We start from the raw sequence: 13,106 nt of genomic DNA, 5'->3' as shown, positions 1-13,106 counted from the left end.
GGCTTGAGGATTCGAATGCTACCCTGCAGGTGCCTTCGTCACCGTGGGGTCTCTGTGATACGCTCTGACTTTAAAAATCACGCGAGACTTTGGGGTTCCCTTCGTGGCTCAGCGGTTGAGGAACCCGACTAGGATCCACGAGGGCGTGGGTTCGATCCCTGGCCTGGCTCAGTGGGTTAAGGATCCAGCGTTGCTGTGGCCGTGGTGTAGGCCGGCGGATGCAGCTCCCTTTCGACCCCTAGCCTGGGGTCCTCCATATGCCACGGGTGTGGCCCCCCAAAAGAAATCATCAAAACAAATAAAAATACTGCTCGCCTTTGGGCAGGTTGGACTCATTCTTTTCTCTTGTAGAAAAGGATGAAACATAAGTGAAATCGGGCCGGAATCTCCCCAAGCAGACAGGCCCAGGCGCAGCCCTTGGGGGGTCGCTCTCCAGCTCTTTCCCCACCTGCCCTGACACTTGCCGGCACACGCGTGTGCTCAGGCCAACAGGGCTGCGCGTGTGTGTGTGCCCCGGACACGCCTCTCTCGTACCCCCAGGGCTTGGGCGCCTCAAGAGCTCGCCCCCCGCGGCCGCGCCTCCTCTCGGATGAGGCTGGAAACCTTTCAGCAGCACCGCTTTCATGACCCCGGGCTCCCGTGGAGGAGGCGGCGGCAGGGAGGGGCTCTTTCCAGGCCCCCGGAGAGTCCGAGGCTCGGCTGCATTTGTCCAGGCCGCTTCCGCAAAGGTTCCGCACCTCCCTCGGTGGCGGCGGGGCTCAGCTGCCTGCCTCCCCGCACGCGGGGCACAGAGGGCTCTCTCCTCTTTGGTGCTTTTTCCAACTCCACGGTGGCCCCTTTTTCAGTGTGGCTCACGTCTTCGCTCGCCCCTTTTACGTGGGTTTTGGAGTTTGCTCGACGCCCAAGCCTCTCGATCTTGGCGGTGACAAGCTTTGTCGTTCCGTTAGAGGCGGGTGGCCCCACTTTGGACTTGGTGGGCTGCCCGGTTAACTAGGTAATTTAAAAACACCTGTGTCTGTGCTTTTTACGGGCAAGGGGACGCGTGCCCCGGGCGACACATACCCACAGGGCTTCAGGGCAGCGGGTGAGCTGGGCAGTGCGGGAAGGGGGTCTCCTCATTGGCAGTGTGGACAGGGGACGGTCCCCACTCTGCAGTCACGGACGATGGTGAGACGAGCCCATGCACGCCCACGCGGTGCCCTGGTCCTGTAGCCCACACGCACGCACCACGCACACGCACACGCACACCGGCTCCTGGGCACCGCATCGGCCCGGGCCGGGGTTCGCTGCCCGGTTCGCTGGGTGCTCCAGGCCACCACCCGCTGTCCCCTGAGCCCTTTCTGTAGCAGGTCACGCGGGCAAGGAAGTGGGTGACGACGACCACGGGGTGACCGCCCTGCGGCTGCTCCGGGGGAGGGCAGAGCCTGCCCGGGGCTCTCTGCTGGTTTACCCCGCAGCAGTGTCTGCTCCTCCTGCTCTATTTACTGTTCGCTGCCGTGTCTGCCACTTGCCACAGTCTCTCTGGCCCTGCACGTGTCATCTGGGCCTGGGGTCCTTGTGCCCCCCTCCCTTTGGGGCACTCAGGGGTGAAGAGAACCGGGGCATGTGTGCTGCTGTCCACACTGCCTGCCGTGCTGGGCGTGGTGAGGCTGTGGTCTGTGACCCGGGTGGATGGAGCCGGGCTTGGGGCCACGGCCTCCCTGCGGTGGACAGCGGCTGCCTGGGTGACACCTGCTCCAGAGGGTGTGGAAGCAGGACCTGTGGTCACTCGCATCTGGTGACAGTAGCAGGTGGATCTGGCGGCTCTAAGGAGGGCTGGATGTCTCGCCACAGGGCTCCCATCAGCATCTTTCAATCGACGAAGAGACACGTGGGTCTCATCTGCTGGGTGTCCCCGTCCTCACAGCTCCCCCAAGGGCTCCCCACACAGACCTGGAGACCTGCTCCAGTCCCTCCTGCTTGCTCCGCCCCTGCAGCAGCTTCCGAGAGTCTTTTCCCCGTGAGGTTCCTCCCGCCCCCTCCTGCCCTCCTCCCCCATCTCCTCTCCATCTCTCCCCACCCCCCTTAGTGGACATCTGTCTGCATGACGTCCCCAGAACGACCCTCCCACAGCCGTGCTGCACACACGCCTTTGTGATCTGCTACCTGCTGGACGGCGCTCGGCGGGCGCGTCTCAGGCACCTGCCGTCCACACAGGCTGCCCCAGCCCTGTCCTCCCCATTGTGGGAGAGCCACCACCCTGGGGAGGAACCTGGGCGTCGTGCCGGGTGCCTGGTCCTCCTCCCGCCCCGCGCCCCATCCATCAGCGGGGCCGGCATTTCCAGCCTGAGATGTGCCCCCCATTCGTCCACGACTCCCATCGTGGCTGACGGCCCCCCTCCGGCCCCATCTCCGCCGGTCATTTGCCATGCGTCTGAAGCTTTATTCTCAGAACCTGGCGGGTCCCCTCCATTCTTCCCTCTGTCTGACACCGTGTCATCACAGGGCAGCAACAATGGCCCTGAAAAGCCCAGACACCGCCTCCCACTCCTCTCTTCAAAGCCCCAGTGGCGCCCCGCTGCCCTTGGAAGGAGGCTCCACGGTGGCCGGTGCTGATCACACAGAGCCCAGGGCTGCGTGGTCACGGGCACGGGGGAGGGAGGGGGATGGTCTCATGACGTCACGGAGTCTCCTCTCTTCCCCATGTTTAACTCTAACTTTCACTTTTTATTCCAGCATTATCGCACCAATTCCTGCTGTAAAGCACAGCGACCCATTCATATATATACATATTCTTTCTCTTCTGTCATCTTCCATCACGTTCTATCCCGAGAGACAGGACACCGTTCCCCGTGCTGGGCAGCAGGACCTCATTGCTTGGATAAAGTCAGATAATTCAGTTTTGGAGTTGATGGCCTGTGGTTCTAAACTTTTCTGTTTAATTTATTTCGGATTATCCCATATACTGGAGCCACTCATGTCACTGGGGAAACCAAGGGAAGCCCTGGGGGCTTGGGGTTTGCGATTGAGCAGGACACACTGCGTCATCGGATGCCCGAGGGCCGTTTTCTGAACAGGACGCCCGCAGCGCCCACCCAGCCAGCGCGGTCCGCTTTGCCAGGATCTTGTCCAAGGGCAAAGGATTCCGTGCCGGCTCGGGTTTTCTCCTCTCTTTCCTGTTTCTTTATTATTCTGTGCTTTTACTTTTCTCTTTACTAATCCACTTTCACCAATTCACCTCTTTTTAGAAAAATGTATTATCTGAAACACTGTCTCTAACTCCTCTCTAAGCTGTTTTTATTTAAACAAAAAGACCTCAACACACAGGATGTCTTTCTGCATCCTGACAAGTTTTCTTTATTTTGTCCCTTCCTGTAAATGCATACCATTAAAAAAAAAAAAAAAAAATCTGACCACTGTGACGAAGCAAGTAAGACAGGAGCAAAAAAATTCCAAGTGAAACTTCCCCTCGACGCCAATCGCAACACCGCGTTTCCAACACGAGCTCGTTCGGGTAGGAACTTCCAGCCAGCTTTTGTGCCGATGGACACAGAGAAACCTTCTCTCTTCGCAGACAGGATGGTCTGAAGGGCACAGCTGAGATGCAACTCCTTCCTTCAACAGTTGCAGAAGAGTCCATGGCCGAGGTGCATCACCACGTGCGAAACAATCCCCCGTGGGTGGGAAATCGGGTTATTTCCAGATCCGTTGTTCTGCACTGTTGTGCCGTTTCCATGACACACAAAGCAGCGGCGGACACCCTGCTGACACCCGCCTCCCGGCCGACCTGTTTCCGTCCAGGCTGAGAGCCAAAGCGGGCTTGAGGGGCGGAGGGTGTTTGCAATTCAGATGAAAAAGGCAAAAACAAAAGGACGAGTAGAAATATGGACAAATCATGTAAATGAGGCTCCATCTCCAGGAGGAAACCGTCGTACCCAGGGCGCCTGTGAAAGGACCAGTAACCACCGGACTCGGTGCAAAGGAGAACCGCAGGCGCCTTCGGGCACTGTCCCGGGCTGGGGAGGAAGCAGGGGGGCCGTCGGTCACGCCCGGAGGGGGACCAGCGCGTCCCAGTTTGCTCAGGATGCTCCCCCTTTCCCACCGAAAGCCCCACACCCCGGGAAAGCCCGCAGACCTGCCGCCCCAGCAGCTGGGGCTAGTTCAGTCCCGCGGTGATGCGTCCACAGCAAACTAGGGGCTCACAGGCACCTGCCGCCGCCCCCCCAGCTCCACCAGCCCCGCCGCCCGGACCCCAGCAGCACAAGGGGACGCTTCTTCGAGTGGCAGTAGTATGGGGTCCACATTTTAAAGGTCTGATTCCTTTCTCCATCTTTATTTGACCCTGGGATTCGTAGCAAATGGCGTCTGAGTCCCATCAGGTAGTTCGTGGGCGTGTGTACATCGGGTTGCTTACTCCGTCGGGCTTTCCAGCAAACCAGCCGTCTGTCCCATTTGCACCCCAGAGGGGACAGTCTGGGGGGCTCCGATGTTTCCTCCCGCCGAGGAAGCCAGACCCTTCCTGTCTCCTGGCAACACGACGGCCCTCCTCCCAGCCCTTCTCAGCGTCGCAACCACACAGGAGGCCCGTTTCCTGCACCAGGACCCACCAGCAGCCCCTCGAAGGAGGCACCCCGGGTGCAGCTGTGGGGACAACGGAGGCCGTGGCCACACAGCAGTCAGAGCTGGAGGGTGTGGGAAACGGGTGAAGAATGGGACTTCGACCCAGACCCAACTCAGGGCAGGCCCGGATTTGGCCTCCATCCTGCCATTACCCCTCGGTCGCTGGGCCCCCAGCAAGGGGGCCTCGAGGGGCGCCTGGAGCGCTTTATGTCCTGAGAAGCCTGTGGACACAGTGCCCTGGGCCCAGAGGTCACTACCCTGCAGGACCGAGGTCACCGTGCGGCTCCACCGACCCTCCAGTCGCGGCAGCACAGGCTCCCAGCCTGGGCTCAGAGGACGACCGGCTCGATCAGGTCTGGTCAGGCCGCTGACCACACCCAGGGCGAGGTCCCTTCCTGACCTTGCCCCTGCGGCCTCTGGCTCCCCCGAGGTGCTGAGGTCCAGCCGTGTCCCCATCAACACAGACCAGGGGCCTGGCTCTGCCGCGGGTCTGCTGCTGGCACCGCGCTGGGCAGCACACAACACACCCCACCCCTGGGCATGGCCAGGCTTCTCCCAAACGCAGGGGAGGTGCCCCCGAAAGAGGCACGGGGTGCCCGGTCCTGCACACAGACGCAAAGGAGGAACTGCAGGAAACAGTTCTGTCTTCCCTGGCGTCCTGGCTCTAAAGGGACACAGAGACAGAGCTTTACCCAGAAGGGAAGGCCAAACGGCAGCTCCTCGAAAGCACGTGGCCCTCGGCACTCCCCCGCCCCCAGGTCCCCAGGATGCAGACCCCTCGCCTGCTTGGAGGTCCCTGCCTTCCCTCCCACCCCATCCCCCGTCCGCTCCACACTTTCGGGCGGTCAACAGTGCCATCTGGTGGCTAAAAGGAACATTTCAGAACCCAGGACCCTCACAAAGTGCCTTTTTCTGATCCCTCAGCCAAATGCAGGTGCTCACTGAGTTTGACAGGACAGAGTGACAGCTCCTAAAAGCACATGCCTGAAAAGCAGCCGGGCTGCCTATCGGGGCGGATGGACTCAGCCTCCCAGCAGCAGGCCGGGGTTGCCGGGCGAGGGGCCCACAGAGATCTGCTCCCCTGCCTTCCAAGCGCTTCCCACCTTGGAGCGGCGGGGCCCGTTCAGGTGAGAGCCGCGAATCACCGGCCCTGACGCCGCAGGGCGGTCCCGTGATGACCCGTTGCCAGGACGATGGACGCCCTCCAGTCCTGGGAGTGAGCAGGCCCTTTCCAGAGCACCCAGCGTGCCTATTGTGCTGGCTCGCTTTGAGTGCCAACCCGGCCAGGCTTTGGTGCCCCACTGTTTGGTCAAGCCAGTCTCGATGCAGCCGCGAGGGCATATTTCAGATGAGAGAAGGCTGAAATCGGTAGACTTGGGTAAAGCAGGTCCCCGCCGTGGAGCGGGCGGGCCTCACCCGTCGGCCGAAGGCCTCGGCGCAGGGACTGAGGGTTCCCGGGAGAGGAGGCCTTCCACCTCGGGGCCGCGGCGCGGGGACCCGCCTGGGTGCCCTGCCGCCACCTGCCCGCAGAGCTGACGTGATCCCGCACAGCTGCAGGGACCAATGCTTGGAACGCAGCTCACAGAGACAGAAAGCCGGTGGGATGGACACGCAGCCCGCGTCTGCCTCCCTGGAGAGCTCAGCCGGCTGCATGGGGGAACCCGCCACCCAGACTCACCCCAGAGCAGAGCACAGAGCGGGCTCGGCGGGAGCCGGGCCGGGGCCTCAGGCAGCAGGAGCGGCGGGGCCCCCCTCACACTCGCATTCGGTCGGCGACCGCCAGTCAGTCTGTCCACGTGCACTTACGGAGTGCCCCTGGATGCCCACCTGACCACGTGAACACAAGCCCAGGGGCTAGGGGTGACTCCAATTTCTTAACTTTGTGAGTTTGGTGATTTTTCTGGACTGTGGGCTCTCTGCGGGCAAAACAGGAAAGCATGTTTTTTCCCTGCGCCCGTGTCCCCGGAGAGGCCCTCAGGGAGCCTCTTGCTTTGCTCTCCTTCGTCTGAGAAAGGGATGTGTGAGCAGATGGCCGGAGACAAACTCATGTGGAAAAAAGCAGCAGGAAAGAGCTTCGCACGGATGGCATTTCTCTCTTTCCATCACGGCCAGAGGTTCTGCGGATGCTCTGAGTGGGAGAGCGGCCTGAGGACCATACCTGCTATTCCCAGCGGTGTGGGCGCCAAGGTCCCTTCCTGGCGCCATAGTCCCTCCTCTGTCCCTGGAAAGCTGAAAGCAGAAGGCGCCTCGGCCCCAGATGCTGGCCTGCAAGTGGCAAGACCTGCGTCCAGCAGCAGGGAAGAGGGGGGGCGCAGCCCAGGAAGATGGGTCCTGGTCCACCCCTCCCCCCACAGCCCCCCCCCCCCGCCCGCCCCATGGCCTGCACACGCTGGGAGGTGGTCAAGGGGCAGCTTTCTGGAGACAGCAAACAGGGCCCTGCCGGGTTTGGCCACAGTGGTGGACCATGAGCACCCTCTGGTGGCAGAGAGCCACCCCTCCCTGCCCAGGTCCCCCGCGGTCGTGCGCCCAGCCCGACCTTTCTTCCAGGCAGCTCTCGGTCCACGAGCCGCCCAGAGCCTCCGCCGCCAGAGGGCGCTCGCGGGCCCGAGCGGCGGGTCCCCACAGGTGATGGCTGGCCCGCGCCGGGTGGGGGGCTGGGAGGCGGCCCAGGGCGGTCTGAACCCCACAGCAGCACCGTCACAGAGGGACCCAGCCTCTAGTCGCCCCCGACGTGGGTTTTGGATGAGCCGTGGGTTTCCCTTCCTCTTCCATGAGTCCACGTGAAACAGGATTGGCAAGCAACTGATGGGCATTGGGGCGCGGTTTTAATGGAGGCCAGAATCCCCAGGCTAAAAGGGGATGCTTCGGGGTGTTTTACATTCAAAAGCAAAAATTTCCAAAATGTCACCTACTCCCAGCAGAACTGCGCCTCCTTCCACGGACGAGACGGTTCCTCAGAGACGGAGGCCGCGCGGCCCAGCCAGGCCGTCGGGCCGTGTCCCCCTCCCTCCCCCACGTTCCCAGGGAAGAGCCTGCTTTCTTCGCAGCCTGCAGGCAGCGCCTCTCTGGACAGCCAGCCTTATCTGCAAGAGCAGCTGTGGGAGAGATTAGCTTTTAAGATGAGCTGGATTTGAAATATTTTCACGAAGGACAAAAATGTTTGAAGATTCGAAGTTCCCAAAGTCCGTTTATCGAAAGGTATTTGGGCCTTTACAGATCAGGGCTGATGGCAGCTGAGACACGTCCGCTGTGGGACATTCCTCTGGGCTTGAGAGCCGCTGTGCAGATTCTGGGCTCCTGGCCGGACGGGGTGGGGGGGGTCCGGGGGGGTTCAGGGGGAGGATAACCAGTTGCCCTTCCAAATGGCTGCTCTGGCCCCGCAGTGGGAAGTGGGTAGGAGGAAAGCATTAAAACAACACAGCTTGAAATCCATCCCTACCTTAAAGAAAATTATAGGAAAGCATGATGCTTTTCCACAAGGAAAATATTAGCTCTAAGTACTCGGTGAATTTCCACTCCACACACACACACACACACACACACACACACACACACACACACACACACACCCCACTATTTTAGGGTCTCATTTGCCAATACCGAAATATTGCTCCAAAATAGCCTTTGCAACTAAGGATAAATACCTACTGTCTCTCATACTGAGATTTGACTAGTTGTCCATTTTCCTCAATATTAAATCAACCAGATTTTAATATTTGAATATAAGTGCCACATGTTTACAAATATCATTTTGGTACCATGAGGAGAGCTGCGATATTTAAAACCCCCCTTGGAATCTATGAAATGCAAACTTTCAGCAAAGTCTAACGGAGAAAAGAAGGAACCGCACGCCGAAGCCGCCCTCGTTCTTCCGCCTGCTTGTTGCACCGCTTCCCCCCCACCCCCGCCCGCACGTCAAGAGTTAAACAGCAGAGAGATGTTTGTTCCCCAAAAGCTCATTAATTTCCCTGAAGAAAGTTCCCATCCCACGGTCCCGGGTTCGTTATGGCTATTTCTTGTAGATAAGTTTGCTTTTTGCCTAGAAACCTTGCAAATAAGCAGAGATAAGAGGGTGAAGTGAAAGGAACTGCTAACAGCTTGACGTTTTGCAGGAGTCTTGTGATCCAGCCTACGTGAGCAGCAGAAGAACAGAGAAATGTCATCTTCCCCGAAGGCCAGGTGGCTCCAAAACGTCTGCCATCCGCCTTTCCCGTTTCACCCTCAGCCCTCACGCAGACCTTTCCCCTTAGCGCAGAGGAGGCCCGACGTCTCCCCCGAGGTGAGACGGTTCTTGGGGACGTTAGTCTGCCATCTTCTCGGCCTGACGGCTTCTGAATCAAGTCTCTGTTCCTTCCCCATCTCTGGTCCTCAACTCACTGGGAACCAGCCGTCGAGAGAGCGTGGACACCTGGGGCTTCCCTTAAAACACACGCGTCTAAGAATCTGAGTCGGCAGCAAAGGGCACTGCCCGGCTTCCTGGGTGAGGTGAGGCCCCTCCCCTGCGCCTCTCTCCTGTCCCTGCTGCCGTGGTGACCAACATCCTGCACGCTCACCTGCGGTTAAGCATCCACCTGCTGTGACTCTGGCTCTTTGCAACGGTCAGTTAACCTTGTAGGACCGTTAAAAATAAGGAAAATCCTTTTTGCCGTCATTTTTTCCCATTTCTGACATGGTTCTTTGTCACACAGCTTCGGATGCTCTGGGGTTTTTTTCCCTACTCTTTTTTTCTCTTTGCGTTTCTTTCTTTCTTTTTTTTCTGGTCTATTTTAGGGCTGCACCCGCGGCATATGGAGGTTCCCAGGCTAGGGGTCTAATCAGAACTGTTGCTGCCGGCCTACGCCACAGCCACAGCAAGGTGGGATCTGAGCCACATCTACGACCTATGCCACAGCTCACAGCTGTGCTGGATCCTTAACCCGCTGGGCAAGGCCAGGGATTGAACCTGCCACCTCGTGGTTCCTAGCTGGATTCGTTTCCACTGCGCCACGATGGGAACTCCTCTCTTTGAATTTCATTTATTTCTCTTGTCCTGTCTCTCTCTCTCTCTCTGTTTTTGAGAGCCACACCCACAGCACATAGAAGTTCTCAGACTAGGGGCCAAATCAGAGCTGCAGCTGCCAGCCTACACCACAGCCACAGCAAACAGGGTCTGAGCCGTGGCTGCAACCTACACCACAGCCCATGGCAATGCTGCATCTTTCACCCACTGAGCGAGGCCAAGGATCAAACCAGCGTCCTCACAGATACTAGCGGGGTTCACTGCCGCTGAGCCACAAGAGGAAGCCCGCCCCGGCCCCGTCTTTAGGTTCAGGTTCCTTGCTCAGCTGGGTCGGGCCTCCTGAGGAGAGACCGCGGGAGACATTTTTCGTGGCTACTGAGTTTTCCGTTTCCAGCGTTTCACAGTCTTTCATATGGTTTTGCTCTTTCTGCTGAGATTACAGGTGTGACTCAAGGGCTCCCAGCTCTCCTCCCACCTGAGGCCTTTGGCCGTAACTGCCATCCTCGCCCGTGTCACCTGAGGCGCCTGACGTCTGTCTTTGGACGACCACGAGTCCGGACCCCTGAGGCTGCTCCCCCTGGGCCTGGCCGGCGGCACACGCGGGTCTGGGAAACGGGGCCCGGGGTCTGTGGGGCCGCGTGTTTGCCTGGTTCTGCTGGACAGACACGCCGTTTACTTATCTGCTCTGCGCTTATGGCCATTTGAAGTGTTTCCAGTCCTGGATGTTTGGGATAAAGCGGCTTTGAACTTGTTGGCATCCGACGTTTTGGTTCGCATCTCTGTGCCCTTCTGCCGGGTGTGGGATGATCAGGGGATTTGCTGGATCCTGAGGAAGCGGTTCTGGAACAGGACCGAGCCAAGCGTGGATGCTCTGACACCGTGTGAAAGTTCCAGCCGCCCTGCAGCAGGGCCGTCATCCAGGGTTTTGTCATTTTCATGGTGGCTGTTCTTACACGTGTGCAGTGGGGTCACAATGTGACAATAATTTCGGGCTTTTTCCTAATGACCAAAGACCAGAGCAGCTTTCACTGTGCCTGTCAGCCATCGGGGCTAGTCCCTTCGAGGGGTGTGTCTGTTTAAATCTTTGGCCCAATTTTCCATTGGATTATCTGCTTTTTAAAATTATTCACAGAAGCCATTATTATTGTTATATTTAAATTTTCCGTGATATCCTGATGCTAGTTCTTTGTCAAATATGGGCCTTTTTTTCTTTTTCTTTTTTTTTATGGCCGTGCCCATGGCATATGGAAGTTCCCAGGCTAGGGTGTGCATCAGAGCTGCAGGTGCCGGCCTGCACCACAGTCACGGCAACACGGGATCCGAGCTGCGTCTGCGACCTACACCACAGCTCACAGCAACACCGGATCCTTAACCCACTAAGCGAGGCCAGGGATCGAACCTGTGTCCTCATGGGTACTCGTCAGGTTTGTTCCCACTGAACCACAGCAGGAACTCCAAATATAGGCCTTTTCAACATCTTGTCCCAGCCTTCTGGCTGTCTTCATCTTCTTAAAGGTTTCTTTTGAAGGACAGATCTCTCAGATTTTAGACCAAGCAATTACACGTCAAGAGAACATGAGCCGTCATAAAACTGCCCTCCTGGGTTTCCTGTAAAAGTGTCATTATTTTTAACCTCCCGCAGCCAGGAAAGCAGAGCAGCCGGCGTTGGCTTTTGTGTGCGGCGTGAGGGAAGGGCCAGCTCCCCTCTTACCTGGATAGTCTGTCTCAGACCGTCATTGAAAGCAGCATTCTTTTCCTATGTTGCTAAAGCATCCCTCGGGTTGTAAGAAAGGTCCTTATAGAGCAGGTGCGACTATGCTGGACCCTCCCTAAGGGCCGTGCAGGGCAGTAGCCGTGAGCCACATAAGCTATTTACAATGAAATTAATTCTAAATGAACAAAATTTAAAATCCGATTCTTCAGTCTCTTTGGTCACTGTTCAAACGCTTCACAGCTCGGGGTGGCCCGTGTCCCCGCAAAGAGCCAGCACGGGTACAGAGCACGCTCCATCGCCTGGGCACGTCTGTAGCCAGGACCTCCTGCTGCCGTCCCCCCCCCCCAGCCCCACCTGCCCCCCAGCCCCCGCCTCCTCTTTGGGGCTCTGCCTTCGTGCTGGGCTCCCGTGTCTGGTAAGAGAGGTCCTCCAGCTCCGGCCTCAAGGTCGCCTGGGCTCCTCTGGGGCCTCTGAGGCGCCCTATGCCTCTGTGATTGTATCTGAAGAGGGGTCTTTCCAGAACGAGTCAAGTTAAAATGCGATCCCTGGGGGGCCCTAATCCAGTAAGTTTGGAATCCTAATAAAAAGAGGAACGTTTGAGACAGATGCAGGGAGAACGGCATGAGGAGACGAGGAGAAACTGGGGCGCTGGCCCCACACACCGCCAGGAGCAGGAGGGAGGTGGCCCCGCTGTCCCTCACAGCTCAGAAGGCGTGGTTTGGGCCCCGTGGTCTTGGGCGTTGGCCCCCGGCACGGAGAGACCACACACCCCCGTTGGGTCCCGGAGACTGTGGGCCTCTGTTCAGGCAACACTAGAAAGGGGACGCCCCCGTGCCCGGTGAGGGCAGGGGCACAGGGGACATCGGCCGGGTCCTGGGATGGGGCATCTGGTTTCCGAAGGGCACAGTGACCACAAGACAGAAAGCCAAGTCGGGGACGTGGACACGGCAGCCCGGAGGGGACCCCGTCCCCAGGCCCATCGCGCGTCTGGGTGCAGGAGGAAAGGAAGACGAGAGGCGGGGTCCAGAGGGCGGGTCACAGGCGGAGGGGGACGCGTCCGCGCGGCTCCCACCTGCCGGCGCCTGACCCCCTCGGCTCCCACCTGCCGGCGCCTGACCCCCTCGGCTCCCACCTGCCGGCGCCTGACCCCCTCGGCTCAGGGACGTCCGAGGGAGCCGGACCTCGCCAAGGCCGTCGTCTCCGGAAACTGACTCTGCACTGGGGTCTCCGGTTTCTCCACAAGCATCTTTCAGTGCGTCAGGGACCAACAACAACACACAGAGAAACGGCAGGGGAAGGGCCGCGGTCCTGCGCATCGGAGGGAAAGGAGAGGAAGAAGGAAAAAAGAAGCAGGAACGAGAGGAAGGAAGAGGAAGAAGGACGGACGGTCAGATGCCAACGCTCATGAGACGCTGGAACTTCCAAAAAACAAAGTCGAGTCTGCGTAACCCACTGAAAACAAGACACCGCGGCTGTGGCTGAGAACGACAACACTCAAGAGTTCCTAGAGAGGTTTGGGATTAAAAAACTGGTTTTAGAGACAGAAATTAACCAATGTAGCCAAATAATAGAGAGCTAAGCGTCCTGTGAGACATGGAGGCAGAGCCACCGGGGACCCGCCTGGAGCCGTGAGGAATTTACCTGGAATCGGTCCGTCCGCCGGCGAGGCCCCCGGAGGCCCGCGCACATGCTGAGCAGACAGATGGGGTCAGGCCCCTCTGGGCGCCACATCCGGGGCCCAAGGTCGGAGGTCTTGGCAGAGCCCCCCTCCCCGCGGTTGCCACCTTCCCAAGA

The 13,106-nt window shown here is 58.9% G+C and overlaps 1 long non-coding RNA gene across 1 annotated transcript; it reads left to right on the top strand.

The window, feature by feature from the left end:
* The first annotated feature begins 8,749 nt into the window (after positions 1-8,749).
* LOC146405010 (uncharacterized) lies at positions 8,750-11,513 on the top strand. Its single transcript, XR_014836552.1, has 2 exons — positions 8,750-9,084; positions 10,041-11,513. It is a non-coding gene; the product is annotated as an uncharacterized LOC146405010 (long non-coding RNA).
* Positions 11,514-13,106: the final 1,593 nt, after the last annotated feature.

Source organism: Sus scrofa, chromosome 2, assembly GCF_054392235.1.
Source record: "Sus scrofa isolate SSC_HxYL_T2T_F1_AM1 chromosome 2, Sscrofa_HxYL_maternal_Yorkshire_Landrace_v2.0, whole genome shotgun sequence".
NCBI classification, from domain to species: Eukaryota; Metazoa; Chordata; class Mammalia; order Artiodactyla; family Suidae; genus Sus; species Sus scrofa.
Note: the sequence above shows the minus strand (reverse complement) of the source record. Positions and strands in the feature narration are given on the sequence as shown.